Source organism: Chinchilla lanigera, unplaced genomic scaffold (genome assembly GCF_000276665.1).
Source record: "Chinchilla lanigera isolate Chin_1 unplaced genomic scaffold, ChiLan1.0 scaffold00028, whole genome shotgun sequence".
Classification (NCBI taxonomy): domain Eukaryota; kingdom Metazoa; phylum Chordata; class Mammalia; order Rodentia; family Chinchillidae; genus Chinchilla; species Chinchilla lanigera.
This window is the reverse complement of record NW_004955429.1, coordinates 19662379-19689932: the sequence shown is the minus strand read 5'-3', so window position 1 is coordinate 19689932 and position 27554 is coordinate 19662379. Positions and strand designations below refer to the sequence as shown.

At 46.3% G+C, this 27554-nt stretch overlaps 1 long non-coding RNA gene across 2 annotated transcripts; it reads left to right on the top strand.

Annotated features, from left to right (window-relative positions):
* The first annotated feature begins 2167 nt into the window (after nt 1–2167).
* LOC106148826 lies at nt 2168–26377 on the top strand. Of its 2 annotated transcripts, none has more exons than XR_001234527.1 (4): nt 2168–2233; nt 16751–16879; nt 21292–21511; nt 24294–26377. It is a non-coding gene; the product is annotated as an uncharacterized LOC106148826 (long non-coding RNA). The 2 variants fall into 2 exon arrangements; XR_001234526.1 differs by lacking the exon at nt 24294–26377 and adding an exon at nt 21695–23140.
* Nucleotides 26378–27554: the final 1177 nt, after the last annotated feature.

Genomic DNA, 27554 nt, shown 5'->3' with positions numbered 1-27554 from the left:
AAGCACTCCTGGGCCTCCGCACTGCAGGGCTCCGGGGAAAGAGTGTCATTGGCCCCTCCTGAGCCGCACACTTACCTCAACTTGCACACACCTGCTTATCATTACAGCTGGGGGATGGGTGGGGGCTGTGATTTTTCCAGACCTGAGTCACAGCCCTTTTCAACAGCCACTGGAGGAAGGGAAATGATGTGATCAGAAGTGTTCTAGAACTCCATGGCATGGAGGGGGCAGAGGTCACAGTGGAAGGAAGGCTGTGTCCTGCTGCGAGACAGAAGGGATCCGGCCACAGTGCTCCTCAAAAATAAAGACATAAGCACCACTTACTAGTACTTAGTTTATGCCAGGAGCTTCACATAGGTTACGTGCACCACAGAATTGCACTGAAAACACTTCGGAGCATGAATAGCACAGGCCATCCAATCAGAATAGAGCACATCCTGGTGTCCATAAAGTACAGACTTTAGCCCATTATTTCTTGGGCCATGCATGCAGAATTCAGGGGATCAGGAAGGAGGGCCGATGTAGGAAACAGACACCACCCAAACCTGGAGAGGCAGCTGCATACAGTCGAAACAAATGTGCTTTACCATCCTAACAGCTGCTATGTTCTTTTGGGTGAGCGCCTGTGGAATACTTTAGGCCTGAGCATTACCCTAATAACCACACTTCTAGAGCACAGATATACCCTGCAGGTTTGCTGTCCTGTGCTAGAGTTCCATAATGGCTCTTTCCGGAGCATCAGCAGTACTCCAAGATTTGGAAAGGGAAATGTTATTTACACGTTAAAACAAATCTGACCACATTGCAGAAGAGAACATATGTAGAACAGACATAAATTTTTAGGACATGCATGAGATGTCAAGAAAGTGAAATTCCTGACACGAGGGGTCTTGTAGCAAAGACTGAAAATCCTGATCAGAGAGATAGCAGTGTGACACTTGTGTCTCCGTCATATAGAAGGGTTCCGGAGGGCTGAAGACCTTGTCTCGGGGTGCATGCTTTCAAGGGGGCCAAGGATTCACGCCACCTTACTGGCCACACTGCCTTCTTTAATGGCAGCTGTTGACTCATGTGACTTTCAATATTTCTGCTCGCCAGGCATGCGGTGCATACCTGTAGTCCCAGCACACTGGGATGCTAACAGAGGAGGAGTGAATGTTCAAGCCCCACCCCTCCAGTGACTTAGCAACTTAGCAAAACCCTATCTTAAAAAAAAAAAAAACCTGGGGATGTAGCTCGGTGTAAAATTCTGGGTACAATCATCTCCAGTACTGCAAAATGAAAAGATAAATGAATTTTATCTTAGCCAGAAATAAAAACTAGTTAATGGTAGTTATCTTAAGAAAAGGGATGAGCTCAGTAGGACTTTAAATGAAGAAGAAAGTAGGTCGTGCAGTTCTGCAATGGAAAGAGCAATTGTTCCTCAAAGTTAGAGGAGGCTTCTTCAGGGACAGACTGTCGTGCGCCTTTAGGGTTACAGAACCCCAGCCAAGGAACCCACAGACCAAAACCACATTTATCACATGGTGAAATTTTCGGAACCAGTTCCCTAAGAAACCATGGCACAATCTTTGCAGTTGTAATTCAACTTGTGGGTCCAAAGTTTGAAGTTGCATGATGATTGCAAAAATATTTGTAACGTTGTCAAACTACCCGGGAATAGAAGGGCTAAGACTATTCTGATGACTGACTGATCGCCTGTAGTGACCCTACGTGCAGATCCCCTATGCAGATCGTAAGGGACAAGGGGATCATGACGCTTCAGTTATTTATAGCATCTAATTCTATCCACGGGCACTCTGTAAACACTTCTTGAATGGGTGGATAGCTAAGGGAATAAGCGTTGTTTCTCTTTTTAAGAGACGTGTTCCTCAGGAAATCTTTTTGCCTAACACTGAGGCTCCAGGAAGTTATGCGTGCACACCAAGCAGCTGCAGGCATTGCAGGTCACAGTGACACCTGTCCCTAGAAGAGAATGCAAGGTTGAGAAACATGTGCGTCTTCGACTATTTGGGCTGCTATAACAAAATATTGTAGACTAGTTCTTAAACAGCCCAAATTTCTGGTCCACAGTTCTGGTCAGTCCAGGATCAAAGACAGCTGAGTCATTATCTGGTGAGGGCCCTACTTCCTGCCACGTAAACAGAACTTAATCAGCTTAGTCTTCACATGGCAGAAGGGGTGAATGAGTTCCCATGGACCGCTTTCCCCATAGGCACAGCTGCGCAGAAAGGTGAGTACAGGGGCGCAGTGAGTGCATCCCTACTTCCTCCTGGGTTCCCCTAAAGTCTAGGCAGGGAGGTTAGGAAGTGGGAAAGCAGCAGAGGCTGAGCAGAAGCCTCCAGTTTCCCCAGGATGAGCAAGTTCCTGGAGCTTCCACAAGGATCCTGGAGATTATATCTGTTCTGGATTCCACACCCGGTCAACTGTTCTTTCCAAGCTTATTCTAAGCCATGGTATTTGTGGAAGCTAAAATTACGTCTGTGAGGGAAAGCCACGGCCCCAGGCAATGACACCCAAGAACTCTTTCGGTTTCCTGCAGAACCTTCCATAATAAGTAGAAACTTGGTGGTGAATTTTTTTTTTTTTTTAAATAAGCCTAAATTGTTCTAGCCCTCACTGATTCCAGGTCCAGCACCCAAGTGCTTTTTCTAAAGCTGAATTGTAAAATTTATAAATTGCTCAAATGAACTTAACATATGGTCTAAATTTGTCCTGAGAAGAGTGGTGACCGGGGGTTGTTCGTTGTCCGCTGAAGAGCTGGAGGGGCTGGGCAGGGAGACAGTGACCTGTTGTCCAGCCGTCTTTCGCACCCCGGACACACAGGTCCTTGCCAAGCATGTGTCCTAAAGGAACTTCTCAGGCAACTGTTTTTTGTTGGGGTTTTTTTGTACTGTGGATCAAACTGAGGACCTTGCACTTGCCAAGCAGGCGCTGTGCCACTGAGCATGTCCCGGCTCAAGGCAGTATTATCTTTAATGCAGTTGTGCCAGCTGTTTAAATTGCAGTGATATCATGTAACTCAGTGAGCTGCAGGCATTTCAGGAAGCTCTGTGCTCAAAACATCTGGTGAAACTTCACAGAGAATGGAGGGCTTCCCGGGGTCGATACGGAGCGCTCCGCTTTGAGACTGTCACCAATAAAGAAAAAATAATGTTCTTCCCCCAATCCTTGTTAAGCACATTTTAGAAAGGCGATATCCTCGCATGGAAAATGAGCATCTAAGACCCACACCACCCTTGGCATAATTATGAGAACCTGGTCGAATGCATACTTCCCTGAGCTTCCCAGTTCCTCCTTAACACAAGGAGCCCACATTAGCTCTGCCGCTCACAAGGTCCTGCCAGATCAAGTAAGGGAGGAAGTATGAGCATAACAGAAGGTCCAACACACTGGTTATTTGGAAAGAGATCGTTATAAAAGTCAGTATTTACCCACCGGCTTCCTTCAGGTATGTGTGTGTAAATATAAGAACTAACATGACAAGTAGAATTCTGTCACCCTGCACACAGTGATCACCCAGCAAAGATTTATTGTTTGTGGGCTAAGCTCACCATACAGACGACTCCAAATCTGCGTGGGATACCTAGGAAAACGCAGCAAGGGGAGGAAGAGAAGTTTGGGGGAGTCGGGTGGGCAGGCACACGGAAGGGTGGGCGGCAAAAGCAGAAGTGAGCTCCAGATTATTGTGCCTTGTCTTCATTCCTTTTCTGCCCATAAACAGTCACCAGTTCTTTTTTTTTTTTTTTTTCTTTTTTTGATACGAGCCTAATAGAACTACCTCTAGACCATTAAGTTTGGGCTAACTCACGCACACAGATATGCAGACATCTATAATCACACACTCACGTACATACATACACAAACACACACGCACACAACTGACCAAAAGTGAACAAAACAACAACCAATCATAACTCTGGGAAAAATCTTGCCAAGCCTTTCCAGTTGTCTCATTAAAGCCTCTGACCTACGTAACAGGAAGCATACCGTTTAATTTACTGACTCTTTCGGGAATCTCCAGAAAGGGGAAGGGAAGCTACTGGGAATTCTAATGCAAATGTAAGTAACGCTCAAGGCTTCTTTGCAGGAACTTACAAGTGGACTTTCCATGCTCCAGACCTTGCTCCAGCACCTCCCCACCCTCCCCACCCACACCTTCCTGCTGGCTTGATTCTTCCCGCAGCCACTAACATGGTCCAGACATTCAAATTCATCAGCCCTGGGACCGTGCTCTGTTGGCCTTCATATTAGAGGCAACTAAGTTAGGTAGAAATACTCTAGGCAGTCAGATAGGGTGAGACCCTCCAGGGAGTCAGTGCAGAAGATAAGAACACATCACCGCTGTGCCCAGGGGCGCATTCATTGCAGGCCCCCTGCCTCAAGATAGAGATGGAATGACCAGGCCTGCACGCCTCCCTGAGGGACAAACAATGCACTATAATCGATATTACTGGTCCAATAAAGTCTAGATCGCATCAGTCACCGGGTGGGTGACCAGGGCCATCTGACTCATCTCTTCCTAAAAAGTCCTTGTTCTTTCCATGTACACTTGCTACGTGACTTGCTTCCCCACTGGATCAATATTACCTAAGCAGCTATGCTTGTCATCTTATTGATCATAGTTTTGACCCATGTTGTACCCATCTCATGATTTTGCCATATAAAACTTCTTTTGAGAAGTGGGCTTATTGGCAACCCCCCTCAGGCTCCTATCTCTACCAATAAAATTTTCCTACTCTTGACCTCCACTGTTCCTTAGAATTCATTCTTTGGTTTGGGGAACACAAACTCCGTAGAGCTGACATCCAGCAGGTAGGAGTTGTACTATTTCTCCTCTATCACTTGGAGGACCTACATCATTAACATGTCTACTATGCTGAGGGAGAAAAGAGACACTGACTGGGGCTTTAATCTAGAAAATGAAAGGAGGGTTTTATTGTAATCTTATGTCAAGCATTCCTTTACTTCGTGGAAAATGCCATTCATTTGACTAAACACCAGTTTGGTGTCTATGTGCTTGTGCACATGTCCCTGGGCTAGCGTGAGAGAGACAGGATGGACCAACCTATGCTCCTTGTCCTGCAAGAGCTCCTGGAGAAAGACACCAACCCTCAGAGCATCAGAGGTGCTGGGGTGAAGAGTAAGGCACTCAGGAGTACTGAGGAGGGACACCTCCTACTCGGAATGTGATGAGAATTATATGCAAGGAGGACTTCTCAGGAGACCTGGCACATGGCTGAGAGGTGGAGGTAGAGGCATCCCTGATAGGGAACTGCATAAAAAATAAGACCTCTGGCCATATTTCAGTTGTGATTCCTTCTTGTATGTCAGATGCATGTACCCAGTATCTCCCATGTACCCCACCCTCTCCCCTACATCAGCAGGTCCCCTTGGTTGCTGTCTTCCCATTGGCTCAGTCAGTGGGAATCGCTAGGGAGGGAGACCAAGCTCAAGGTGCTCTCTCGATGGTGCTTGACTGTCCTGAAGGCTAAGGCCGTGTGTGTCAAAGCAGCCTTCTTTAGGAGAGACCCTGTTCCCCGATCTCTTATTTCTGCTCCCACCCCTCATCTCTGTGTGCCCGGGAGTGGTAGCAGCTCTTCCGCTGTTACTAGGATCCCTTGCGTTCTTCCCCCCACACTCCACAAACAGCCCCCTCATTAAGCTTTCCTTGAATTATTCAATTTGAGAGTCATCTGTTTCCTTAGCTGATACAGTAAATAGCAAACACACCAGGCAGACCAGGACGCAGTGGCCACACACAGATGTTAGTGGTGGTGGTGAGGGTGCCTGATCTGTTCATGCCCTGGTGAGCAGATTATTATTGGTGGCCAGCTGCGTGCAAAACACAGTGGAGAAGTAAAACATACTTTCTGGGTTTTAAAACACAACATCCTTGTTAGGATCAGATGCTATTTTAATTTGAGGTTCACAAGGTTAAAAGAATAGGAAAGTGAGGAAGGCAGAATCCGGACCATTGGAATTTCTATTCACCTGGCTCAGTCTGCCACGGTCCATGTTTCTGCAAGAGCAGATAGAGAAAGCAGAGTTAGGCGGCGGCGGGGGAAGCTCCCTCACCTGCTGAAGGCTGACTCTGCTGCTCTGCGATCAAAGCTTCTCTAACAACGAAGACTCCTGACCAGGCACTGAGCTGAAAGCTTTATGCTGAATATCAGATGTGTTCTTCGTGATGACTTCTATGAAGCAGGCATTACCTTCCTCATTGTGCGGGAGAGAAAACAGGCTTGAAAGGGTCAATAATGAGAAGTAGGCAGCACCTGGGTGTGAGCAAGAGTCCGCACCTACTGCTCATGCGCTGGGCCACTTCACCGCGCCGTCCGGCCAGGAACAGGCAATCCATGCCACGGCCAGAGGGTGTTACTGATCCCTTGGAGGCAAAGGGCTGTCCTGCAATTTGAATTGATCCTTATTGTTATATCCATGCAGCCAGAAACTGGGAAGCAATTCTGGGAGTCCCTTTCCACGGGGTGACTAAGACGTCAGCTACGATTTGCCCTAGATTTGGGAAGGAAGGAGGCGGGCACGCATAGCAAGGTGCACACCGGTGTGCACCCCGGCTGAGCCGCCGTGGGCTCTGGGCTCCCTTGGACCCGTCTGATCGCTGCTGCTTTGAGGAGGAAGCTGAGGCTGGGCACCCACGGGAGGCAGCAGAAGGGTCACATTCAAAACTCAAGGCGGCTGCACTTCTGATTACCCACACTGGGGCGGGGGCGGGCAAATTCACATCAGCTTCCTTTGAGCAGGCAGGGAGCCCCTGCACTACACAGGACAGTCGTTATGAGTGGCAAGGAACACAAATGGCTGTAAATTTAAAGTACCCCATAAATTCTGTAGAATTCAAATTTAAGACCCGCTGATACCCTCATTAAAAAAAGAAAAACTACCTTACTTTCCTCCTATGTCAAAAGTATCCATGTGTACTGGTTTCTGGCTGTCCTCTCCCCTCGCTCGCAAAAGTGTCAGTTTGGATGATAAATCCTCAGCCTATCCACGCTGCATGAACTGCCAACAAAGAGAGATACGGCAGCAAGCCTGAGTTTCCGATAGCCACGTCTGCTCTTGGAATGAACGCTATCTTGCTGCGTGAGTCTGTTTTTCAATTAACCTCTCTGATCTTTTATGTGCCGAGTGAGAGTAGAATATGTAGCCAATGACATTTATGAACTATAAAAGACACAATAGTCCACAGGGCTATAGATCTTAGAGCTAGAAACAACCTCAAGAGACAATTTAGTGTGTGGAGCCTATAAGAAACTATGCAAAAATCACAAGCATGCGGCCTACCTGCAGCATGGCCGTCTATTTCGAAGAAATTTAGCAAAGCAACCCAGCTGTAAACTCCTCGCACGTGCATAGAGCTGATGGCTTGGTGATTTAAGCCTTTTAGCGAGTGGAATTCTAACTACTAGTCAGTCTGGATCTGTCTGTGTCTTAAATAAAATTTCGTGTGCATATTTAAATAAATTTTCAAATATTTTCCTTTAACAATAAATAAACTGAATTGTATATAATTAAGGCATATAAATGATGCTATAGCATACATGCAGATAGTAAAGTAGTTATTAAATAGTGAGGTAAATTAACATATCCATCATCTTACTTAGTAACCCATCTTTTGTTTGTGTGATAAGAACATCCAAAATCTACCCATTTCACACGACTTCTACCTGCAGTAGGGTTTTGTTAGCTATAGTACCCATGTTATGTTAGATCTGTAGCCTCTCCATCCTCCTCTCTGCTGCTCGACCGCCGCCTTGCTGCATCTCCCCACCGCTAATCACCACCATCTTATCCTCTGTGTACGGACTCTTTCATTGCCCTTGTTTAAATCCCCCGGAAGTGGGATTATGCAAATTTCTCAGTCCATGCCGGCTTCTTTCCCTTACCATAATGTGCTCAGTTTTGTCCACATGGTAGCAAGGGCAGGATGTCTTGTAAAGGCTGAGTAATGTATTACTGTTGATACACACCAGTTTCACTGATTGCTCACTCACCAGCATCTGCGTAGGCTGTTTCCACATCTTGGCTGTTGTGAGTAATGTCGCAGGGGAGATAGGCGGGCAGAGATCTTCACACTGCGGCGATCTCATTTTCCTTGGGTACTTGCCCACACAGGACGCTGGATCACAGTAGTCTGTTAGGAACTCCACACGGCCTCCCCTAGTGACTGCGCCAATCTCCACGCCCCTTGCCAGTGTGCAGACCTGCTTCTCCAGGCCTGGCCAACATCTGCTGCCTCACGACTGTTTGAGAGCTGCCCCCATAAAACGCATGAGGTGGTATCTCAGAGCAGCTTCGATTTTCATTCCTCTAAAGATGCATGATGTTGAGCACCTTTTCATGTATATCTTGGCCATTTGGATGTCTTCCCTGGAGAAACACTCATTCAGACCCTTTGCCCATTTAATACATTATTTATTTTCCTATTATCGAGTTCCTTATAGCTTTTTTGGATATACGGCTGGCAAGTCCCGCCCCACCCCCAATTTTTAGGTTGCTTTTTCGTTTGTTGCCTTGCTGTACAGAAGCCTTTTAGTTTGATGTAGTTCAAGTTACTTATTTTTCCTTTTATAGCCTTAGCTTTGAATGCGATATAAAAAAAAAAAACATTGCCAAGGTCAACGTCACAGAGTTTTCCCCAGGTTCTCTTCCAGGAACTTGATGGTATCAATTCTTACAGTTAGGTCTTTCATCCATTTTGAGCTGGCTTTTGTGCATGATGTCAGATAAGCGTCTAGTTTCACTCTTTGGCATGTGGAAATCCAGTTTTCCCACACTATTGCTGAAGGGACTGTCCTTTCTCGAAAATCACTGGACCCTATGTGGTTGGATTTATTTCTGTTTTGCTCCACTGGTTTATGTGTCTGTTTTGTCTCCAGGACCAGGACCATAAAGTTTTAATTATGGTGGCTTTATAATATAATTTTTAATCAAGAAGCTTCTAGCTTTGTTCTTCTTTTTCAAGATTGTTTTACCCAGGTGGGATTGTTGGTGGTTCCATATGAATACTAGAGGTTAAGAGTGTTTTTCTAGTTCTGTGAAGAATATCATTGAGATTTTGACAAGGACTGTATTGAACCCATGTACTACTTTGAGGGGTGTGAACGTCTTAACAATATTAACCTTCTTGATCCAAGAGCATGGGAAACTACTTATTTGTGTTGTCTACAATTTCACCAATGCTTTATACTTATCAGCATGCAGACCATTCACTTCCTTAGTTAAATTTGTTCCTAGGTATAATATTTTTATGCTACTAGAAATGGGATTGTTTCCTTAATTTCTTTCCCAGTTAGGTTGTTATTTAGGTATAGAAATGCTACTGATTTTTGTATGCTAACTTTTGGTGTCCTAAAACTTTACTGACCCAGTACCGGAAAAAAAAAAAAACAACTTTACTGAACTTACTTACTAGTTCTAAAGGATTTTCCTTTTTGTGGAGTCTTTGAGGGTTTCTATATACAAGTTATGTTATTTGCAAGTAGAGGTATCATAGTCATTGCTAAACCAGGCTTACATGCCAGGGATAAGTCTCATTTGATCAAGATTTATCATGTTTTTGATATGTTGCTGAATTCAGTTTCCTAATATTTTACTGACGATTTTTCCATCAACATTCATCAGAGATATTGTTCTGTAACTTTCTTTTCTTGTGATGTTTTTGACTTAGATGTCAAGGTGATAATGGCCTCAGAAAATGCTTTTGAAAGATCTTTCTCTCTCTCTCTCTCTCTCTGTCTCTGTCTCTCTCTCTCTCTCTCTCTCTCTCTCTCTCTCTCTTTCTGAAGTGCTGGTATTAATTCTTCTTTGAATGTCTGGGGTGAGTTCAGCCATGAAGCTATCTATTCCTGGCTTCTTCCATGCTGGGAGGTTTTTGATTACTTCTTTGATGTTTGCATGTGTTTAAAATAACAAAATATTCAGTGGTCTCAAACTACTGTTAACAAACCTCAGAAAAGACATCTATCATATCTCAGTAGATGTCTCTGAATGTGGATTGCGCTAGCCAGGTTATTAACCTGCTTTCACAGAGACAGGACAGAGGAGGGGAGGCGCCCAAGGACCTCCTGGCAGTGCCCAGGGAGACGGTGCTCAGAGTCTACAATTTGTTTCTTTAGTGTCCCTGAAGAATGTCAGAGGCTGTCCTGTTCACTCCAATCCCCGCCCCCTGACCAGGCGTAGCAATCACATTCAGATGCCATCCGACAAACCAGCAGTCTAGAGAGAGCGCAGTCTGGGAGGAGCCGGGGAAGCCATCAAAGCGCAGGCTGCCTGGACCCAAGCCTGTGCTCAGACCTCCAGCTAAAGCTGCAGACTTAAGGAATGTAACTAGCTCAGCCTCTTGAAAGAGGAGCTAGAAACGGCCACTTCAGTCCCTCTACCCTTTCTTCAGCCCCTGGCCAACTCTTCTCTCCTCCTCTCCTCCCCTCCAAGACCCCCAACCCAGCCTTCTTCAAACCCGAGCCCTGGAAATGGCAGCAGGCAGTTCCTTCAGACTTGCCATGGCTTAGACTCCTAAATCGCTTCCAGACCAAGACCATGTGTTTTTGAAATAATGAAGGACTCTGTGTTCACATAACTGGAAAGTTTGCCATGCTACCCGGGAATTAATCATAAGCCAAATTTGGCTGCAAATAGTTTGTAAACTATCATGTTCCAGAGTCCATTTTTCTTCCTTTGACAACAATCTTAGAGGAATACAGACAGGGCAAATAAAAACAGCTACTTTCCAAAGAGTTCACTCTCAGGACCAAGGTAAAGGTGCCCTTAGAAGCATCTCTATCTCTGTAAAATGCATTGCCTGGTGGGTTTAGGCCTTAGCGGCCACTGCCTCCCCGGTACATGGGGTTTTTGACGTCACCCTCATGTTGCTACAACCAGATTGTTTCTATAACTTTGTGCCTTCATTGCAGTGAGGTCCCTTGCTACACTTTGGCCCGACCCAATTCACCCTGGGCTCCAAAACACAAATTCTAAGGTAAAAATAATGCGTGTCCTCACCTTCCACCCCCACCAAAACAAATCACGTGTTCCTGTTGTGCTCCTGAGCCTGACTGCAGTGGATTTGCCAGGGAGGAGGCAGACATGCTGCTCTTCCAAGAGTGGAGGCTGGTGTCTCTAATTTAGCGATCAAAGCCCAACTGAGAAAGCTGTGAGAAAAAGGAGGAAGAAAATGTGGCAGGGCTAATGCGAACCCCAACAGGGCTATCAGAATACCTGTGCAGGGAGATTTTAGAAACCACTTGCCAACTGTTAAGTTTTAATTCTCCAAATGTTTGCTGTTTATGCTTATAGCCAATCAAGCACGTTGAGTACCTCCCTAGCACCAGCTCTGCACGTATCAGTAAACAGGAGTAGGGTGGAGGTGAATTAAAATGGAGGCAAATTGTCTTCTTCCAGAGGGAGTCTGTTAGCTGAGGAGTTGTGCTTACCACACTAGAATGCGTGAAAGTGTTTAAAATACTCGTTTAAAAATTATCCATACTGCTTATAACACACCGGTGAAAAATACTATTTCAGTGAATGGATGCTATGTAAGAAATGATATGTTTGTAGTCATGTTTAAAAGATGTTTCCTTGACTGTTTGTTGTTCTTCACATGCCCTTATTTGGTTATCATTATTGCTATTATTAATTATTATTATTTGGTGTTGGTTTTAAATTCAGGGCATGTGCATACTAAGCAAGCACTCCACAGCTAGGCTACATCCCCAGCCTTGCATACTGTCTTTTTAACTATGCTAATTCAGTAGATAAAAGCATGTAGCATAAGGAGATACACCTTTGGGCATCATGGGTAGATAAAAAGGTCCCCACCATACTTTTCTTTTTTTTTCCTTCTGGTAGCAGGAATTGAACTCTCGACCTTGCGCTTGCCAGGCAGGCACTGTGCCACTGAGCTAGGAGGAGTCCCCAGCCCCCATACTTTTCTAATAAAACTATATACTTTAGCGTAATGGTAGCTGGCTGTGCATCTAAGTAGCTGTGGGAGGGGCACACAGGAGACAGACTCACTCGGTACAAAGAATTGCAAGATATATGCATTTGTGTCAAAGTGTCAACAGGGGAGGTTTACCCACGGTACAAGCTGTGTTACATTTCTGTGTATAATTTGTCTTATTAAATGTTTTCATTTTTTAAATTACCAAATATTTACTGTTTCCCTTTATATGTACACTATACTCTGAATTCATAAAGATATTTCCTATGTATTATTTTACATGCTCTTTGAGGAAAATGCTGTCATAGTCATTATACACTTGGACAGGTTTGGGCTCTAACGTGTCAGTTGCCATCACTGAAACACACGCCTGAAACAATCGGCTTCTAAAGAGAAATGGTTCACTTGGGTTATAGCTTTGGAGGGTTCAGCCTAGGGCTGGCTTTGCTTGGGCTCCATGGTGAGGCAGCACATCTTGTGGGAAGCAAGTAGCAGAGCTGAGTCACTTGTCTGGGGGCTTTGGAGAGAAAGGAGGTGGTCCCCGCTCAGGGGCCGCGCCCAGCGACTGGAAGGCCTCCGGCGGGGCTTCCTCAGAACCGTCCTACCACCTCTCAAGAGCACCAAGCTGGAGACCGAGCCTGTACCCATGGGCCTCTGGGAACATTCCAGCTCTAAACTCTAGCACCTCAAAGGAGACTTGTGACCTGACCAAGATCTAAGCCAACACTCACCTCCAGCCTGTCTGACATTCCACTCTGTCCCCGCTGACCCACTTACGCTAACCTAATGCAGACCCCATGCCAGCTTCCGGGGTGAGAAAGTATTGCTCTGCTCTCTCTGAGCGGGACGGCAACACGAAGAACTTGGAATACAAAACAGGTGGCCGTCAGAAAGAGGCACAAGTACACTCCATGGGCTGTGGGGATTCTGAGAAAGATACCACTGCAGAAAATCTCGATGGCAGAAATAGGCGTGACTGAGTACAGCACGCCCAGGCACAGACAGGAGGCAGCGGAACGTCAAAAACTGAAAGGACAGTGAGCACGGTGAGCGCAAAGGCAGAAGTAAGGTGCAGAATGGGGAGTTCCGAGTGAGAGGGCATCTGTAAGGCAAGGAGAAGCTGGCCCGACGTAGACTATCAGGGATTTCCAGAAAACCAGATCGACAGGCTATAGGGACAGGGATACGGACACGGACACCGACACAGACACTGACCCTGACACACACCTAGGCCTAGACATAGACATAGAAAAGAAGAGCTACTATAAGGACCAGCTGCAGGCCCGTGAAAGCTAGTGCTGCAGTTCCGGGGCAAACCCAGGACACGAGGACCAGGGGTGGATGGCGTAAGCGCTGCTCCCGGTGCACAGGCCTGAGAATCAGAAGCGGTGAGGCCCACGGGCCAGGGAAGGTGAGCACCCCAGTTCCGGCGGAGAAGAAAGTCGTCTTTCCTTTGCCCTTTTGTTCTCTCCAGGCCCTGAGTGGGTGGGACGGTGCCCTCCGTGTGGAGACGGGTGCTCTGCTCTCTTCAGTCCACTCACTCAGAGGCTCATCTCTTCTGGAAAAGTCCTCAGAGGGGCACCCAGCAATCACGCTGTACCAGCTCTCCGGGCATCCCTCAGCACGATCAAGTAGACACGTAAAATTAACCCTCGCTGTGCTGTATAGCATCTGAATGTCATGGTAAAAATTTCACTTTATTTGCCAAGCACAGGAAGCCCACAGAGAAGCCAAAGGTGCCCCAGCCCGCAGGTCCGTCAGGCCACACTGCGGGGCCTGGGCTGTGCAGTGAGCCTGTGAGCCGTGGATGGAGCGGGCAGTGAAGATCCTTTAAGAAGAAGGAGTGGTGACAATGTTGATACACAGAAGGGCCAAGCACAATCCAGGAAAAACTCAGCGGAGAGAAGACAAGCAACCCCCTGTGTCAAGACTGTTCTTTGAAAGGGAACCATTTCTTCAGACACTTTATGGAGCTTCAGAATAGCAGCATCACACGAGCAGCCCCAGGGCGATTCCGGGGTTGGGCAAGCACCCCTTTTCCGGGGTTGGGAGAGTACCTAGAACTTTCCGCACTCCCGAAAAATGGGATGGAGGCCACTCTTGCCTAGGGGAGCTTTGAGGGCATCCCAGCATTCACCCGGAATGCAGTGCAGGGAGAGGGGCCAGACAAGCTCCAATACGAAGACGCACGTGCTGGTTCAGACATGAGGAGGGAAGTTTTAAACCCAGCCGGGGCTCACCTTTGCATCCCCAGCCAGATCCACAAATGCAGATGGCTTTGTGTCCAGGGCATCGCCTTCTGCTCTAAACAACCCTGACGCGCTCCTTCCCAGCTGTTGGACAGACTGAATAACCCTTTTCTGCTGGCGGCTCTGACAGCCAAAGTCATGTGAGATCGCATCAGCCCTGGATGAACCACAGGCGCAGCAGGTTGCTTCGATGCAGACAGCAGGAGGGAAACAATGGCAGGAGGGAGGATGGCCGCTGAGCTGTGCTCCTGGGGTTCACTGGGGGGCGCAGGCAGTGACCAGCAGCGCGTGGGGTGCACACACATCACACCTCGCCCTGAGCTGGCTCCTGGGTGCTTTCAATCAGCGAGAGCTGTGTCCCGAGGTCAGGCTGAGAACCAGCAGCGAGGCTCAGTCCTGTTTTCCTTGGAGAACACTTTCTGTGTGGCTGCTTGTGTGTGGAAGCACTGAGTTCATCCCATGTTTGCCCACTTTGATTACGACATTGTGCTCATTCAGTTCCCTCTAATACACTTATGTTTTGAAAGCTTAGTGCTACACGACTTTTCCACTTTGAATAGTCATAGCAAGTTCAATAATATTTACCTAGGATGGAGTCACTGAACACGGGAACTACAAAGAAGGCAAAGGCCACCTGAGCCCACTATTGTCATGTCACACATCAGTACAGTGACCAAAAGGATGGCCTGACCGGCCCGACACATGTGTTTTTCTCCCGGTACTTTGAAGGCTGAGACATGAGGATTGCAAGTTCAATTCCAGCCTGGGGAACTCCGTGACTTAATGACAGCCGTTCTCAAAATAAAAAATAAAGAAAGGTCTTGAGTGTAGCGCAGTGTTCAAACCTGGCCCAGGTTCAACCCCCAGCCCCGTACTCCCCCCCCCAAAAAAAAGAATGAGGGATGAAAAAAGGAGTTGTGTGGTGTCAGGCTAGTGACCCTGGCAACACCAGATTGTAAGGCGTGTCCCTCTGCAGCCCTTGAGATGAGCAACGGTGGCCCCACACCTGAAGAGAAGCACCAAGATAAGGACTTAAGCCCGCTCAGACTCACTTCTTACCGAACAGAATATAGTGAAGATATTTGTCACCACACGAGCAGTGTTTGGAACCAAACTTGCAGGAGTGCAGGATCCCAGCTGCAGGCATAGCTGCCACTCAAAAAACAGTAACACGGCAGAAGTAGATTCTTATATCGGTTCTTTTCAGATGCACACTAATAAGTAAATGCAGGAATTATGACAATAAAATTAAATTGTCCCACAGGTAAATTCTTTTCATAAAATATTTTTAAAAAGCAGAGAGAACTAGATGACTTATCTATGCACACACACAACATCGTATGTATAAGTGATACATGTGTGCATATGTCTATGACCAGTACTCAACTAAACTAACCTTCTGTTGGAAAGTTACTGCTCCCTTTTAAGGCTTTTGATTTAATAGCTTTTATGGTTTGTTTCTAGATGTCTCCCCAAAGCTGCACCCACTCATAGGCCATCAGTAGAATCATGGGAGTGCTATAGCTAAATGTGCCCTTAAGAGGCGGGGCCTGGGAGAAGAGGCGGTCATGGGGGCTTGGCCTGGGAAGTTGCACTTCCCTCCTGGATCCACCTTCACTCTCCGCTTCCTGGCTGCCGTGAAGGGAGCAGGTTTTCTCCACTGTGGCCCTCTGTCCTGCCCTCCTGTCTTAGAGCCCGCTGACCGTGCGAGGACTGAGCTTACTGAAACGCAAGCAGGGTAAACCTCTCTCTGTTAAAGTGTGGGTGTCCCGTATTGTGTCCCAGTGACAGAAAGCAACGGAGACAATAAGAAAGTATGTTATTTGTTTAGAAAGAGGTCAAAGCCGTGTATTTGGGCCTTCACATCAGAAAGGCCTGCTCTCCCCAGAAAGAGCAAGGTTTGGGTCTAGGTTTAAGCAAACTACAAACTAAATGCTAGTCCTTTGAAAGAGTCACTTTGACTCATTTCTGCCTTCTTGGACTCGTTTCTGTCTTCTTTGACTTGTAGTGCCCCTTCTGCTTTAGCAATCAGTAAGAAAAAGCTCCCACTTTTCATACCTATATCACCTTTTTTTTTTCTGTATTTTTGAGACAGGGTCTTGCTATGCAGTTCAGGCTGGCCTTGAGCTCACTTTGTAGCCCAGGTTGGCCTCCAACTCACAAGGATCCTCCTGCCTTAGCCTCCCAAGTGCTGGGATTACAGGCGTGCACCACCACGCCTGGCTATGTCACCACTTGATGTCGAGTTGGGTGACACCAAGTCACCCAACTTTCTTTCTTCAGAAACGCTGTCTTGACTTTTTAAAAAAGTTGCTCCTTTGAGTTCCAGGAAAATGGCAGAGAGATGGAAAAGATAGATCAACCTCTCCAAGAGTTGGAATCCAAACACTGGAAAATAACAGCTTGGGGGAGAAAAGGAGAGAGCTGGGTCCCCAGGATCCAGGAAGGATCTGGAGGGAAAATTGGAGCCAACAGAGAACATAAAGGGACAGATCACAATGCAGAAAAAGGAAGGGGGTGAATTGCACTTTCTGTCCAGCTCCTGGCTCATGGCATGAGAGAGGAGGATCGAATCTACAGACACTGTGAAAGCAGGTGACTCCAGAGGCCTTCAGGGAGAAATGCACCAGTGCCACAGAGCTGTGGATGCCATGCAGTACAAGAGCTGGTGAGTGACTGCAGCCCAAGCAACTGTCAGGTCCCCTGGAGAGGGCGCTTGGCCAGATGCCATTTCAGGGAGGGACCAGCTGAGCCTGGGACTCAGAGCAGCTGTGGGTTGGCTTCATCTCAGGGCACCCAGTGTTGAAATCTCAGTGACTGGGCATGGACAGCCACAGGAGACATCCAGGGCCAGGGAGTCATGGTCAGGCCAGTAAGAGACACCCAGAGTGTTGTAGGCTGAACAACTCGGGCCCCAACCCCACAGCCAGAGGCCAGGATCAGCCTCAGCTTCTGTGGAGTTGAAAGCCAGCATCAACACCCTGCCCATTCCTGCTGCAGGCTTGCTGGGGTTATCTAGCACCCCACCTAATCCTACTGCAGGTTTGCTGAGGTCAGCCAGCATGGATCTGGCCTCTTGTCTGCCTCCTTTGTCCACCAGTGACAGCAGTCAGGCCCTGATTGGACACTGCCACAAATGGTAGAGCCCAGAAGATTTCACAGGCTTGAAATCACAGAGAAATCTTTTGTTGTTGTGGGTTTTTTTTGCTTTTTAATTCGTGGGTTGTTTTTTTTTCTTCATGAGTGTGAACATTGATTTTAGTTGTTTTGTTGTGTTTTTTTTTGTTTGTTTGTTTGTTTTCTCCTTTCTTTCCCTCCTGTCTTTTTTACTAGTTTCCTCAAGCTTGGATAATCTTCCTTTGTTCTTCAACCTTGATTCTAATCTCTTTCTCTTATTTCTCTATTTTATTCCTCTTATCCCTTTTAAATTTTCTCCCCTGGGGGTAAAATTGTTCTGGTGAGTAGATATTTACTGTATATATTTTCTGATTTATTTTATATTGTGTTACATAACTCTAAATTTTGTACCTTATACTTAAAGGCAGCAAATTAACAGTTATCATAGCTTGTCATTTTCTAGACTATGCTTGATACTATGATTACTACTGATTGTACTACTTTAACCAAAGTTACAAAGTTGTGATCAGCTGTTCTTCCTTATATGCCAATACCTAGATCATGGGGCAGGGGGGTCATAAACAATACCATGGTCTAGCACCAAAAAACTGGGTGCTAGGACACACATGCAGCAACCTCCCATTCCTAATAAAATGAAGAGGCAGGACCTTGGGACTGATTTAAAAGCCACCCTGAGAGGACATCTCTGAAAAGTAGTCATTTCCTAAAGAGACCTCAGTACTAGTAATAAAGCTACCCATCATAAGCAATGTAAAAGCATCAACACAGAAAACAAATTCTAAAAAAAAGCAGAAAATGAAAAAACATGGAAGCAAGATGAAACTCCAAACCTCCCGCTCACCCACGGCAAATCCAGGGGTCATTGAGGTGAAAGAAATCAAAAGCTACCCAGCTGAACTTTCTGAAATGGTAGCAGTGGAAGTAATAAAGCAGATGAATGAGTCTCTAGAAAAAAAGATCACAGGTAATTACACAGATATCTAAAATGATGATGACCATAATGAAGGACATGGTTAGTGAATCTAGAGCAGGTACAGACAAAAAATGGAGCTTAGGAAAGTAATGAAAACCATGACTGTCCAACATAGAAAAGAACTGGGTTCCCTAAAACAGATTCAAATTAAAAATTCTACTGAAAATATATGCAGCAGAATCAACCAGTGTGAAGATAGAATATAGATCCAGAAGACAGGTTTGTGGCTAGCAATTATCAAATGAAAGATTTCTTTAAAATAACAGGGACCACAAAAAAAAAAAAGTCAATCCAACAGCTGTTAGATGATGCAAAGAAGAATAATGTAAGATTAATGGAAACCAATGAAAATGTCAGAAGATAGCACAAAGGACATGCAAAACCTGTTCACAGAAGGAATAGCAGAAATCTCCCCAAGTGGGATAAGGCTACTATTCATAAATAGCAGAGCACCATAGACAACAATTGCTGTTCTCCCTGGCAACTGAATATGATGATTTTAAGACAAAGGGATGAAGATTTTAATGCACAGGTTTTGTAAAGGCGGGAGAGGAAAAGAGAAAAATGCCAAAAAAAAAAAAAAAAAAAAAAACCTCGAACAAATTGAGTCTCATGGGTTTGTGTAAACCTTTTGAGAGAAGCAGTAACCATGATTTCCATTCTATGGGTGGTAAAAGCCACCTTTCTGAGCTTGGGAACAGCCCCATGAGGTCTACTGGTAGATCCTCAAAGAATGTGAAATTATTTTAGAGATTTTAAGGCCTAAACAGAGAAATCCAATCACTTTATTTTCTTCTAAATTTGTAAATAGTCTAAGGCTATTAGATATATTATTAGATCTACTATTAAATTTGCAAATAATCTAAATAGACTAATAGTAAAGGTTTAGGTAAATTGCTATATTTAGGAATATATCATCCAAGCAAAAATAAACAGGTTTTCACTAATAAGTAAGAAAGTACTGAAAGTCAGAGGAGAATCCAATAACAGATGACTTCCAACTGTTCACGCCACAAATGTTAAGAGCTTACAGTGCAGCTTCAGAGAGATGGATCTACCCAAATACAGGTCCCTGACAAAATCAACAAAATAGAGAAAAGACACCTGACCCTGCCTGGACAGCCCTCAAAGGTTAGGATGGTTAAAAATTAAAACAGATATATCTGACATGAGATCAGAATGTACAATCCACACAATGAAAGATAGTATTTGCAATTCATTTATCTAGTGTGGGATTAATATACAGAATATATAAAGAACTCCTATAACTCAGCAATGAAAAATAACCCAATTCAAAATATATAAAGGAATAGAGTTTCCTCTAAAGAAGATGTACAAATAACCAACAAATACATGAAGAGATGTTCAGTATCACTAGTAATTACAGAAAGGAATTCAAAACCACAATGAGATTCTACTTCATACCCATTAGAATGATGACTGTTCTACAGAAAAGAACAAGTATTGGTGAGGATGTGGAAAAATTGGGACTCTTATGAACTGCTACTGAAAGTGTGAAACTGGACAGTTTTATGGAAAATGGTATAGCAGTTCCTCAAAAAATATTAAACATTTAATTTTTAAAATATTAAACATTTATCTCCACTTGTGGAGATAAAATGAAAGCAGATTGTCAAACAGACATCTGTACACCGTGTTCATGGCAACATTATTCATAACACCCTAAACACATCCACTGACGGGAAATGGGTAAACAAAATTTCCCATACACACACAATGGAGTATGATTCTGCCTCAAAGTAGAAAAGAAATTCTGAGGCTTGCTATAACATGAATGGAACTTGAAGACATTATACCAAGTGATTTAAGCCTGTCACAGAAAAGATGAACATCATATGATTCCAGTCACAGAGATACCTAGAGTAGCTGTATTTATAGAGACAGAGTAGGAGGGTGGTCAGCTGGGGCTGGGGGTGGAATGGGGAGTCCGGATTTAATGTTTTCAGTTTGAGAGAATGAAAAGTTCTGGAGATGGACGGTGGTGACGGTTTACAACGTTGTGAATGTACTTAACACTACTGAACACTACTACTTAAAATACCTAAAGTGTTAAAATTTTATGTCATGTATACTTTACCACCACCCCACACATGCACACACCTGTAACAAGTGGAGATGATTTTAAATGGTCTGGTTCCTATTCAGTCACAGCCATCTCCTAGGTGACCATCTTTCCTGTATCATGACCACCTTTACCTGCTTCCCACCCATTGTTCCCACCACGACATTCTCATCAAGGTCCCAGAGGAACACTGGGTCCTTATCCCCAGCAGTCAGAGAATTTGTGCTGGCAGGTGCCTCCCTGACAGCTCTTTCAGAGCTGTGCCACCTAGGCAGAGCAAATAATGGTCCCCAGTAGAACTGCAGAGACAGGGAGAGTTGAATCCCTCCCGCAGAGGAGGAGGCTCTGCTGCCACTGCGGGATCTCCCGGTGTCTCTTCACCTGAGAATGCTGAGTTCGTGGGGTGATGCCCCCCTCACTTCAGCTGACAGCACGGTAGATTTAGGAGCCACATCACCACCTTCAGTGGGAGGGTCCAAGCAGCTGTTCTCCTTTTCTTCTTCATTCTTCATTCTGTTAAAATCTCTGCTTTCTCTGCCCATAAACATGCCTCCCTATTCCCATTTTATCACACTAGTGAAATACGCCTACATTTGGGGATTTGGGAATTCTTCATTCTGTTAAAATCTCTGCTTTCTCTGCCCATAAACATGCCTCCCTACTCCCATTTTATCACACTAGTGAAATACGCCTACATTTGGGAATTTTTAAGAGTATTTAAAAAGGAGTCAGCATGAGTTTCTCCGTGCATTCCAGTTTGCAGAGGAGGCGGCAAGCTTTGAGGGGAAAAATGAGTGCAAACTCAGACGAGGCTGTGGCAGGCACAGCACACGTTACTGGGTCCTCAGTGTCTGCTCTGTCTTTGGCCTTGCTGTTGCCTTGTAAGACTGCTCAGGCTCTTTACCTTCGGAGCTTTGGACCCCAGATCACATTGACCATGGCCCTTCTCCATGAATCTGTGCCTCTGAGAGATGACAGCAAGGAGGATGTGATGACACGTTTCTCCCTATGACCCGCAAGGCTGACTTCCCGGGAAAATCAGTGTGCAGCCAGGTCCCACTGGACTTGCTTCTCAACCCTGGCAGTATATTTGAAGAAAAACATTGGTAAGTTGGTTTTTTTCTTTTTGTTTTTTTTTTTAGAGGGGTACTGGGAATCAGACTGAGGACCTTGTGCTTGCCAAGTAGGCCCTTGTGCCCCTGAGCTATATCCCTAGCCCCCAACATCAGTAAGTTTAACTTCCTTAACATTAAAAACTTCTACTGGGTGCTGCCTGCTTGTAATTTCAGATACTCAGGAGGCTGAGGCAGAAAGATCACAAGTTCAAGGTCAATCTGGGCAACATAAAGAGAGCCTATCTCAAAACCCAGAGCTGAGGATGCAGAGTTGGCAATGTAGCTCAGTGATGGCGATCCCCTGGGTGTTATTCCCATACCAGGGAGAAAAAGAAATCTAAAATTTCTGACCTGCAAAAGACATTGGTAAGAAGATGAAAATACAAGCCCCAGACTGGGTGAAAATATTTGCAAAACACATAGCTGATGAAGGTCTGGTATTCAAATTATACAACGAATTCTTAAAAACAACAATGAGAAAACAATTCGATGTAAAATGGGCAAAAGATCCGGACAGATACTTCATCAAGTGAAGTACGCAGATGGTGAATAAGCATGTGAAAAGACGCTCAGCATCGTATCATCAGCAATTGCAAATGAGTACAACAGTGCAGCACAGCTACATACCCACCGCCAGGGCTCAAATCGAAGACACTGATAACACCAAATGTCGGCAGGAATGTACGGCAACTGGCACCCTCAGTACTGGTCAGATACAAACTGAGGCAGCCATATGGAAGAGGGTTTGGCTTTTTTTTTTTTTTTTTGCAAAGCTAAACATACTCTTGAACCATAAGCTTCATCAACTGCACTCCTCGATATTTACCCAAGTAAAGGGAATCTTATCCAAGTGAAGGGAATCTTACGTCCATGCAGAAACCTGCCCAGGGAGGCTTATAGAAGCGATACGCATAACTGCTGAAATCTTAAGGCTACTGAGACATTTTTAGTAAGTCAATGAGTAAGCAAACTATACAGTGAGAGTGGGACATAACTGAGGTATTTAAGAAATGAGCCGTGAGAAGACAGTGGGGAAGCCCGGAGTGCATATCAGTAACACGCTGTGTGCCTCTCCCTAGGGTCCCGGGTCTGTCACTGACAGGAGACATTCTGAGAAAATGAGCATTATGTGCTCTCACTAGAGTGCAAACAGCACAGTGGGTACTTAACACAAAGCAAGATGATGTGGCTGGTACACACCCAGGCTGTGCCACAAAGACTACTGCCCCGGCCGCAGACCTGTCCGGCGTGTTACAGTGTGTGACAATGGTAATGAAGCGGTCCCGTATTTGCATTCCTAAACCTAGAAGAGCTACAGCAAGAATGCAGCCTAAAAGGTGAAAATGGCAGCCCTGCCACAGGCCCTGGCCGGAGCTCGCAGGGCGAGGAGTTGCCACGGGTCAGTCAGCGAGTGAGTGGGGAAAGTGGAAGACCAGGCCATGGCTGCACACCACCTCGGACAGCACGGACACTGCACTCAGGCTACACCCAACTCATAAAATACTTTTCTTTTTCCATAATGAATTTATCTTAGCTTACCATAACTGTCTTACTTTATAAACATTTTAGATATTTTTTAACTTTTCAACTCTTGTAATAACACAGTCTAAAATACAAAAACAGGCCAGGCGTGGTGGAGCAGGCCTGTAGTCCCAGCACTTGGGAGGCTGAGGCAGGAGGATTGCTACAAGTTTGAGACCAGCGTGGGCTACATAGTGAGCTCAAGGCCAGCCTGAACTGCATAGCAAGACCCTGTCTCAAAAAGATAAAAACTTAAAATAAAATAAAATACAAAAACATTGTATGGGTGCACAAAAATATTTTCTTTCTTTATGTCTGTATTCTATAAGCTTTCCTCTGCTAAAATACTTCAGTTAAAAACCAAGGTATTCATAGCAGCTAACCCTTGGACGCAGTCTGTCATGTCCATCGGGATATTTATGAATGGATAAAAAGATAATGTGGTACAAAGAAGGACAAGCGAGTCATTTGTAGGAAAAGGAATGCACCCTAGGACCATGTTAAGTGAAATAAATCAGACACCTCATTTTTAGTATTGCATGGTTTCTCTCAGACGAGAAACCCAAATCATAAATAAAGGGCAAACTACAAGAAAGGTCCTAGGAAACAGGGAGAGATCTTTTGCAAAAAGGAAGGGGATGAGAGAGGGCGGGGCGGGAAGTGCGGGGATGAGAAAGGCATGAAGACGGGTTGGGTGCAGCACCAGCTCCCTGTGGGAAATGAACACATGAATGGCACAGTGAAAAATTAAAACTGGGTTGGGGGACCAAGGCACAAACCCCCACATCAGCCTACACGGGGCAGGGCCATGCGTGTCACCGTCTCCACCTCTGCACCCTGTCTGAGTGACATGTGGAGCTGCTGAGGCGGCCTTCTGGGGTCCTCCTGAGGTCTCTTCCTGGGCATCGGCCTCACGGGTCAGAAAAATGGCTGTGCTGGTTTGTTTGCTTGTTTGCTTTTTCTCATCATCCATTTGCTGTAAGCAGACCCGGCACCACGAACATGCCTGTTCAGGTTTGTGTCTGGACACCCCCCAAAGCCATGTGGGTTTTTGGAAGTGGCTGAACCTACAGCGTGTGACTGATCCGTAGTGCAGTGCTGGGATTAGGGGTGCTGGGACCGGGCTGGTTGCTGGATGAGGCCACTGATTGGGTTGGCACCGCCCCCATCCCGGGAGACTGGATACACCATAAGGGACGGAAGGAGACCTGTCTCTCTGTCTCGTGTTGCTTTTGCTGTCTTCTGCCCCCAGGAACTGTTGCCCTCTGCCGTGCCACCCTGCCTTGCAGCCGGCTGATTTCGGACTGAGACCTCTGTGAACCGTGAGCTAGATCACCCTCCTCTCCTTTACATTTGGGTGTCCAGTACTGGTCTCAGCAGTGAGAAAAGCAGCAAGACATGCCCCTCTGCTGAGGAAAGCCTGTCCACGGCGCCTGTTCAAGGCATCGCGATCCTACTAAGCCCTTCGCTGTGAGTTTTCTATCAGGCTCTTCTTTGCCTTTTTCTGTTACTTCTTCTTCAGCCCGGCATTCCTGCTCCGGTCCCCGCCTCTCCCGCTTCCTCCGCTCCCAGGAACCCTCTCCCCGCTGCTCGGTGGTGCCCCGCACACAGGTGGGGGTGCTGCCATTCACCATAGCTGTGCTCGTTTTGCTGCCTCTCCTCCGCCCTGGCCAGTCGTCTGGAGCCGCAGGTGAGCCTTCTGGAACCGTCCTCCGGGCGTCCCTCGCACGCTGCTTGGTGATGTCCCCTCCAGCCCAGCAAGGTTTCCCACACAATCGCAGATGCGGTGACTCCCCCAGAACCCGCAGCTTCCCGCCACCACGCCCGTCTCCTGGGCGAGGCCGTCCTCGGGTCATCCGCCTTAAAACCTGCCGGATTTCTTGGATTTTACTGATTGGATCAAGGAGGTGGTTTTGAAGAAAGAATTACACCTTTGTTACTGGAATGAAGATCACCAGTGAAAGGAGAATACACAAGAGCATTACCAACATAAGCAAAATATTGAAAAATAGACTGTTCTCCAAAAGCACTTCTCTGTTCCGCAGATAAAGCCATTCGGGAGGGCATCTCGGGGGGATCGGGTCACACGGGCCCTGTCCCTGCTCAGTGGCACTGTGTGTGTGTGTGTGTGTGTGTGTGTGTGTGTGTGTTGCTGTGCTTGCGGGACCTGGGGTTCTCACAGTGCCGGGTCACACGCTGTTTCGATTCCTATCTCAGCATTGCTCCCAGGCAAGACTCTTTGCTTGATTCTAAAAGCCTCGAAACCTGGCGTTTGCTCGGGCTCCTTCTAGATGAAAGCCCTTCAGTCATCTTTTGTTTCAAAATAGGAAGGGTCCATTCACATTGAAGATTCACCATAGCAAGCAAATGTCCTCCGCAACCAGCTTATCTGGAGTTTCCAAAACTCCTTCAGCTGCTTTCACATCAGCGCGGGCAGACTTGGTCCTCGCACTCACACCGTGCGAGGAATCATTATTCCAGACTCCTGTAAGCCTCCCGGTGCTAGCAGCAGACCCCCACATCCCAGCTGGGTCTAGCCTTTTCTCTCAGCATCGCAAAGTTTTTGCTTAGCAGTGATGGTCTTGGCGCTAAGAGGAATTCATTCCTGTGCTTATCTTCGGCCCAGGTCGGCAGAAGTTTCTCCCCGCGGGGTCTTCTCAAATCCAGTTGGTGTCATAGCCCCCAGTGACGCAGGCTTTGATGGCTTCCACTGCCTTCTCCCCCCTCTTCAAGACTGCAGCTACCAGGTGTGATTGTATTATACGCTGAGTCTCTAAGTAAAGACGTTTATTACAGCGCAAGAAACATTGCCATCAATCACCCACAAAGTACCCCGCCCCGCATCTAACACACTTCACCACGTTCTTGGCACTCTGAAGCCGTTCTGAGTCAGCTTTCATGAGTGTGTCAACAAGCTGTGATCAAATATCCGGTGAAGGCTGCTGCCGAGCTCCACGCAAAGGCAAAGCGCCTCGTAAAAGCACGAGGTGTCCTCATCACCTCGCCCAACAGATTCGGGGCCACGAGACTCGCGGCCCTCCCACAAAGGCGAAATAACTACAACAGGCAAACGCTTTGAGTCCATTCAGGACATCGAGGCAGCCACCACAGCACCACTGAGCCACCACAGCACCACTGAAGATGATCATGAAAGAGGGCGGCCCAGAACTGTTCCGGAAACCCCAAGAACGTGGGGTGAGTGTGTCTGCAGCAGGGCGCTTCGAGGAGGATTAATGGCAATGTTTCTTTTACCGTAATAATTTTTAGTTTATACATTTGCCATGTTTTGATCACACCTGCCTGGGTGGAATGGGACATACCTGGCTAGAGGGTAATAAAAAGCTCTGGTTTTCCACCTTTGTAGTCCTTAGTAATTTTTTTATGGGGCTTGGGATGTAACCCAGGGCCTCGCTCATGCTAGCAGGTCTTTATATTATATCCATTTGTTTCACCGCCAAGCCTCTAGCCGGCAACATTAACAGCACATACATGATGGCAAACCTTTGAGAGCTTTCAGGGACGCAAGCGGCCGGCTGCGACACGCGTGCCAGAGGTTCGCCGCCACTGGCTTATGCTGTAAGTTCAGGGGCCGCCATGAACAGAATAACATAAAATTTAATCAAGGGCAGGAAAAAATGAAGCAATCGAGCAATGAAAGCACTCTGAAAGTGAAAGCAAGGAAAGTAACTGTATTTACATGTGGTAAACACTGGATGTGTGAGGCTGCTACCAGGGTAACACACAGTGTCTTACGGTAAAACACTCTGAGTAAGGGACTGGGGATTTAGCTCAGTGGCATGGTGCCTGCCTGGCAAGCGCAAGGTCGTGAGTTTGGTTCCCAGTACTGGAAAAATAACCAATAAAAATATAAACAATGATGCACTCCTTTGGGTTTGGGATTTAGCTCAGCGGCAAAAAGCGCCTGCCTGGCAAGCGCAAGGTCGTGAGTTCGGTTCCCAGTACCGGAGAAAAACCAAAAACCAAAATAAGTAAATAAATAAATAAATCAGGAAACAGAAAAAAATCAGACACCTTAAAAACACTCTGAGTAGAAATACCCTCCAATAGTGACTCAAAAGTGTGGTAGAGTAAATACGCGGACCAGTAACACAGACCCTCACTACCATGACCAGGTACTACTGACTGCACACGACGAAGAGTGAGCCTCAGGCTTGCACAGCTGGCAGCACCACAGGCCTCGCCACGCGTGTGTGAGTAGCACATTTCCCTGTGACATCACCGGGCAGCGGGAGTTTTTCAGTTCCATCACAACCTCATGGGACTGCCGCTGTCACACATTCGGTCCCCTGTTGACTGAGCGTCACCCCGTAACTTACAGCTGTGTATGACTTCTGGGAAAGACGAAACTACAGAGACACTGGAATGTGGCAGTTGCCAGGGGCTTGCAGGGAGAGAGGGAAGAATAAAATCTTCACTCAAGCGACGCTTACGGCGGTGAAGGTGCTCCGTGTGAGACTGTGATCGTGGACACACGTCATCACGCCTTTGTCAG